This window comes from Triticum urartu, chromosome 5A (genome assembly GCF_056163025.1).
Source record: "Triticum urartu cultivar PI428250 chromosome 5A, HENAU_Tu73, whole genome shotgun sequence".
NCBI lineage: Eukaryota > Viridiplantae > Streptophyta > Magnoliopsida > Poales > Poaceae > Triticum > Triticum urartu.
The window spans coordinates 169,761,489-169,768,992 of record NC_141877.1 but is presented as its reverse complement, the minus strand read 5'-3'; positions in this window follow the sequence as shown (position 1 = coordinate 169,768,992).

Genomic DNA, 7,504 nt, shown 5'->3' with positions numbered 1-7,504 from the left:
AAGCAGGCTGAAGACAAACTGACTGAAGAAATAGGATTGAGGAAATTGAGAAAGTCTTCAGTCAAAGTCTTCAAACAGTAACGATCAAGAACAACAACACATTAATGAGGAAATGAAAGGGTTGAGGAAATAGAACCAATTAGCTTGGTGAAGACAGTGATTTGTCAGACCAGTTCCAACTATTGTGACAGTTGTACGTCTGGTTGGAGCGGCTAGGTATTTAAACCTGAGGACACACCGTCCCGGACACACAGTTTTCACTCTATTCTCCTTGAGCTAAGGTCACACAAACCTCGCCCAATCACTCGTGGTAAGTCTTCAGGTGACTTCCAAACCTTCACAGACTCAGTCACTCGGCGATCCACAATTTCCTCTTGGATGCTCTAGACCATGACGCCTAACCGTCAGGAGGATGCATAGTCCTCAAAGGTAACAAGCGTCAGTTCCACATAGGAACAATATCTTTAGTGATGCTCAATCACTTTGGGTTTGTTGGTGTTTGGTTTGGGGTTTTGGATTTTTCCTCACTTGATGATTTTTGCTCAAAGTCCTCGGAGGATGGGATGCTCTCAATGACAAGTGTTAGTTTCTCGCGGAGCAGCCAACCAACTAGTGGTTGTAGGGGGTGGCTATTTATAGCCTAGGGAGCAGCCAGACATGATAAGACATAAATGCCCTTCAATGATATGACCGTTGGGTAGATATTTTGGGATAGCTGGCGCATAGCACAGCAATGGTCGGAAATTTGGCTATCAAATTCCTCGGGGCTATCATGTTCCTCACTTGTAGGCAATCCACACTAGTGAACTCCTAACTCCTCAGTCAGAACAAATTCCTCAGAGAACAGAAGATCTTCGTCTCTGTCACTAAATAAATTGACTGAACTGTATGAGATTTCCAATGGCTTCACTCAAAAGGATTGGTAGGTGTAGGGTTTTGAGATGAGCATCACTTGGAAACTTTTCCTTAGTTTTTCCTCAACCCCCTTTAACAGTACAGTGTTTCCTATGAATCAAGAAAGAGAAAAATGAAACTACAAAAACAAGAGTCTTTAAGCTTCATATTCCTCGCATGAATATCAAGTCTTCATGGTCACACCAAGTTCTTCACTTTCTAAGTCTTCAGAAAGCCGAAGTCTTCAGTTGAAGACATTCATTTTTAGGGGTCGACTTTCTCTATAAATATCAAACTCCTCATAGTCTTATAGACCTGTGTACACTCACAAACACATTAGTCCCTTAACCTATAAGTCTTCAATACACCAAAATCACTAAGGGGCACTAGATGCACTTACAAAAGTCCTTGAAAACATGGTGGTGCCGGAGAAATCAGACAGCACCCCACTTATATTGGCTATACAACCAGTGACACAAAACGTAGGAGCGACTCCAGCATACTGTACCCATACTTCACAAGCCACACCACTAGCCCCACCACACAGGACCTGCACTCCAGCAAAAGGTATGCCAATATCAGTTGCCATAGCACCAGCTGCACCATAGCAAAATCCCACTCCAGCAAAAAGTACAGCAACTCCACTGGCCGAAGACCTATCCCAACTACAGAGATGGCCAATTCCAACAAATTGGAACCCCATTCCAGTTATTCCCAGTTTTAAAGGCAATGCTTTCAATGTTGTTAGGGACTACATGCATATATTCCCATCATGGGAAGATTATAGTGAAGACAAACACCATTTTCACATCTTCCTGTCCCACTTACATGTAAATGCTATTATTCATGGTGATTATTTTCCTTTTTTCTATTGATCGAACACATCAATGATTTACATTACATTGATATAAGTAGGCGAGGGTCAATCTAGATAGTCATGATGAGCAAAGCTTGCTTGTGCTTTTCGAGGAAGCATTGCAGCAGTATCAGTGTTACCTAAGGAAATCACACTTTGATGGCAAGTATATAAATGAATTTCCGGTGAAGTCTCATGTGCTAAATTTAGAAGACACTGAATGGAAAAACCTTGTTATGCACTAGTCTTGTTCCCAGGATGAGGTATTGTCTATGATATCACATGACAAATTGAACTTCTACTTTTTCACATGTGCCTTACAGATCTTTTTGCAGGAAATCGGCTCGAAGAAGAATTCTGGTTTCAAAAGAATGACATGATATCACAAATATGTTGCCCGCTGCTTTGCTCTTGTTAGTACTTGTTGTCCTGTATCACTGTACTTGCATTCATACCTGGTTCATTATGTGACAGCAGTATGCATGATAGCTTGCTTATCAATTGCTCGCTCCAAATTATCTGATCTGTATGAATGGTTACATTAGTGTAGAATATATCCAATGCCAATGAAATTTTTTAGCTCTGCATTGTTCTTGTAAGTATCTGATGTCCTTTATCAGTGTACTTATATTGACAAGTAGTTGTTCATGTACCATCACTCTGCAGCTTATTTTCCTTTGCCCTCCATTTTCTATGCATCAGATCTATATTTACTCTTACCATCAGGTTGGATAACACCGATGGTCCTGAAGAAGTTTAGCTCTGCATTGCTCTTGGCTGTACCTTTTGCTTGTATCACTATACTTACATTTATACCTACTTGGTGTTATGTACCATCACTCTTCATCTTATCTTAAATATTCTCCATTTTTCTTATATTAACACATCTATATTTACTTTAACAAAGTGTAGAATAAAGGCAATGCTTATGAAGAAGATTTTGTGGAACACTTCTTGAATTGCCCCCCCCCATCAGCATGGACAAGGGCTTTATAGAGCCTGTCTTCACCACTAATGTAAGTTTGTCCTTCTCAAGCCTTAAAACTTTGTTGTGTATATTTGGTTAGGAATGACTGCAACAGATGTTTATTTTTGGTGTCTGCATCAAATTGCATGTTTAAAGTTTATTATGTAGTTCATAAACAAAAGTTTGTCCTTCTCAATTTAAGTTTTCAGTTGTAAAACCAAGTTCCTTCTTCATACCATGTAAATTAAACTATACAGAGCAAGTGATCTTCTTTTGCACTGCATGTATGCTTCTATTCTTGATCCGTAATCCAGTGGTGTGGTGAACCTACCCACTACAGCACAATGTCATATTCTGCAATGTCTTAACTATGAACAATGTCATGTCATTCTACTATTATTTAAACCGTCTCTTTATTTGCCAATCCGAAATGGGATAAATTGACAGCACACTAACCATTGATACTTATGAGTTCTTGATCTGTAATCTAGTGGTGTCGTGAAGCTGCCAACTCCTTCACAATGTCATTTCCTGCCATGTCTTAACCTGAACAATACCATATTGTGTTAATGCTATTTAAAACTGTGTCACTTGATTTGTGAGTAAGAAATGTGATGAATTGTCAACACTAATACTTATATGTGCAAAACATGTCATCTGTTTGCTTTTTTATCTTTCAGACTGAGGAGGATATATGTGTCAAGCAAGTGCAGTCTCATCAGCTTGCTCCACTGCTTGCGCTCCAGCTCTCGAGCAGGGCTAACCTTTCTTGAACTCTATTGAAGTGCTATCGGTTTTGTATATTATTTTGTCAGCGTATTTATTTGCACTGGTGGCGATCTTTGTTGCCTAGTGTATGTAATCTGCTGTCTTCTTGTGCTTTAGTATCATAGTGGCGAACTTTGATGCCCAGTGGATGTAATATGCTGTAATTTCTTTATTGTATAGTCTAGGTTTTTTCTTATTCACGATGCTGCAGTTATTTTACTGTATATATCATGTGTTCGCAGTAAACCGGCCAAACCATAAAATTACGGTACATAATCGGGCCGTCATGCAAATCACTACATAATCGGTCCATTAACATGCCTATATGTAAACTGGCCCACTAGTAGATTTGGGTCTCTAATAGGCCGAGTAAACCGCCGACCCTATTTTCGCAAGAAAACTCAATGGGCTTTTAGGAGGCTGAAAAGTAGGTTGGGCCTGAAACGTGTCGAACAGCTCACGGACCGGCAGCAGGCTGAAATAGACCCCGGCCCATGATTGTGCCAATCACATCACAGGCTGTTAATAGGACAAAATTGTCTTGGTCCTTGTTTGGCCCAATCAAATTATCGGCTGTGAGTAGGCCGGATGCAAACCGGGCCGTAGTTAGGCCCAACTATATGACGGGCTTTAAACATGCCAAAATAAATATAGGGACGAAATGTTAAACATGCCTTTAATAGGAGAAACTAATATCAGGCCGAATTACTAAATGGGCCTTTAGCAAGTGGGCCCAAAAGCATAGCGTCCAGTTGACGGGCTGAATCTGATATGGGCCATAATTTAGCCCAAAGCCTCTTAAAGGGCCGGATCTGATCTGGGCCGTATTTTGGCCCAGAACATGGTAGGCTTTTAATGAGCCGGATCTCATATGGGCCTTTATTAGGCCTGGAACATGGTAGGCTATTAATGGACTGGATCAAATATGGGCTGGCATTTGGCCCAAAACATGGCAGCCTGTTAATGGGCCGGCCCATTAGTGTCCTCAAAATCTTGTGGGCCTTTAGCTGGGTCGGCCCATTATGGTCGGCGAAATCTCGTGGGTCTTTAGTTGGGTCGGCCCATTATGGTCAGCGAAATCTCGTGGGCCTTTAGCTGGGCCGGCCCATTATGGTATGCAAAATCCTATGGGCCTTTAGTTGGTCCAGCCCATTTAATCTTTATGGGCTACTTTTGGGCCGGTCCACGTGTCAACATATCATAGGCACATCTCGCCCATTGGATGAGTGACACCTGTGCCAACGCGGAGCTGACACGTGGTTCCGTCATCCAATGAGAATTTTACACGTGGAAAATCGTCATTGGTCGTGGCTGTTAGAGGGTTATCGGATCCAAAACTGGACCCGATAGCTTAACGGCGACCCGTTATGGTGGATGCCACGTGTCGGTCACCCTTCACGAAAGCACTTCCATGATGCGGCATTTATCGTCATGGAAGTGAACACTTCCATGATGATAATTTTGGTAAATTCATGGAACACTTCTACGACAGCACAAGTATGACTATCTTGATTCTGTCATAAAATCGTCATGGATGTACATGCATGACAGAAAACATGACCTACTGTGACAAACACGTATCATCACGGAAGTGTCTTTTTTTGTAATGGGGGGCACCACACACGGCTAAGAGATTGTCTGTTGTGCTTTGGGGTGCCCCCTGGCAACATATATAAAGGAGGGGGAGAGAGGCCGGTGACCAGGAGGGGCGCGCCATGCGGGGAGTCCTACTTGGACTCCTAGTCCAAGTAGGATTCGCCCCCCTTTTCCTTTCTTCCACTGGAGGGAATAGGAAGGAGAGGGAAAGGGAAGGCGGTGTCGCCCCCTCCTCCTTGTCCTATTCAGACTCACAAGGAGGGGGCGCGCGTCCACCAACCGTGGGCTTCCCTCTCTCTCCCTTAGGCCCATGTTGGCCCAACACTTCACCGCGGGGGGGGGGGATCCGGTAACCCCTCGGTACTCCGGAAAAATACCGGATCACTCGGAACCATTCTGATGTCCGAATATAACCTTACAATATATGAATCTTTACCTCTCGACCATTTTGAGACTCCTCGTCATGTCCGTGATCTCATCCGGGACTCCGAACAATCTTCGGTCATCAAATCACATAACTCATAATACAAATCGTCATCGAACATTAAGCGTACGGTCAATAACCAATAGCGGAACCTGGATGCTCATATTGGCTCCTACATATTCTACGAAGATCTTTATCGGTCAAACTACATACCAACATACATCATTCCCTTTGTCATCGATATGTTACTTACCCGAGATTCGATCGTCAGTTTCCTCATACCTATAGTGCAATCTCGTAACCTACAAGTCTCTTTACTAGTTCCGTAATGCATCATCCCGTAACTAACTCATTAGTCACATTGCTATGCAAGTCTTATAGTGGTGTGCAATACCGAGAGGGCCCAGAAATACCTCTCCGATACACGGAGTGACAAATCCTAATCTTGATCTATGCCAACTCAACAAACACCTTTGGAGACACCTTTAGAGCATCTTTATAATCACTCAGTTACGTTGTGACGTTTGATAGCACACAAAGTGTTCATCCGGTATTTGGGAGTTGCATAATCTCATAGTCAAAGGAATATGTATAAGTCATGAAGAAAGCAATAGCAGTAAAACTAAACGATCATAATGCTAAGCTAACGGATGGGTCTTGTCCATCACATCATTCTCTAATGATGTGATCCCGTTCATCAAATGGCATATTACTAAGCTAACGGATGGGCATCCCCAAGCTTAGGCTCTTACATCCTTCCTTCATCCATCGTAAGATAACCCAAAACTTGAAAACTTCAATAACACAAAACTCAACAAAAACCTTCATGAGATCCCTTAATATAAGAATAATAAACCACTACTACAAGTGGTGTATGAAACCAATTCATAAGTTGTTTTTGTATTATATCTACTGTATTCCAACTTTTCTATGGCAAAGAAAACCATAGAGCCATCAAAATAAGCACACAACACAAAGAAAACAGAATATGTCAAAATAGAACAGTCTGTAGCAATCTAACTATTTCGAATACTTATGTAACTCCAACAACTCTGAAAAGTTAGGAAAACCTGAGAAATTTGTATATTGATCTACTGCAATTGGAATGGGTATTTTATCGCTCTCTGGTAAAAAATGACAATTGTTTTCGTGAGCGCAAAACTTTATATTTTTTCAGCAAGATCAAAACTATTGCCCAAGAAGATCCTAAAGGCTTTACTTGGCAAAATACTAATTAAAACATAAAAAACACAATCATAACAGTAGCATAATTGTGCTAACACTCAAGAACAGAAAGAAAAAAAGCAAAAATAAATTTTATTCATTGGGTTCTCTCCCAACAAGCGCTATAGTTTTACGCCCTTAGCTAGGCATAAAGCATGGATCTAAGTTTTGTCATCTTTGGTTCGAGATCCATAAGATGCCCTCATGATTGATTCATAAGGTGGCCTGATTTTTGTTCTAGGAAAGTGTTCCATACCTTTCCTCAAAGGAAATTGGAACTTAATATTGCCTTCTTTCATATCAATCACGGCACCGATAGTGCGTAAAAATGGTCTATCGAGAATAATTGGACAAGACGGATTGCAATCAATATCAAGAAAAATAAAATATATGGGCACATAATTCCTATTTGCAAGAATAAGAACATCATTAATTCTTCCCATAGGCTTTTTAATAGTAGAATCTGCCAAGTGTAAATTCAAAGAACATTCTTCAAGATTGGTAAGACCAAGCACATCATATAAAGATTTCGGAATTGTGGAAACACTAGCACCCAAGTCACACAAAGCAAAACACTCATAATTTTTAATCTTGACATTGATAGTAGGTTCCCACTCATCATGCAATTTCCTAGGAATTGAAACTTCTAATTCCAATTTTTCTTCCAAAGCTTTCATCATAGCATCAACAATATGTTTAGTAAAAGTTTGTTTTGTTCATAAGCATGGGGTGGTTATCATGGATTGCAACACAGAATACAATCAATCAAAGAGCA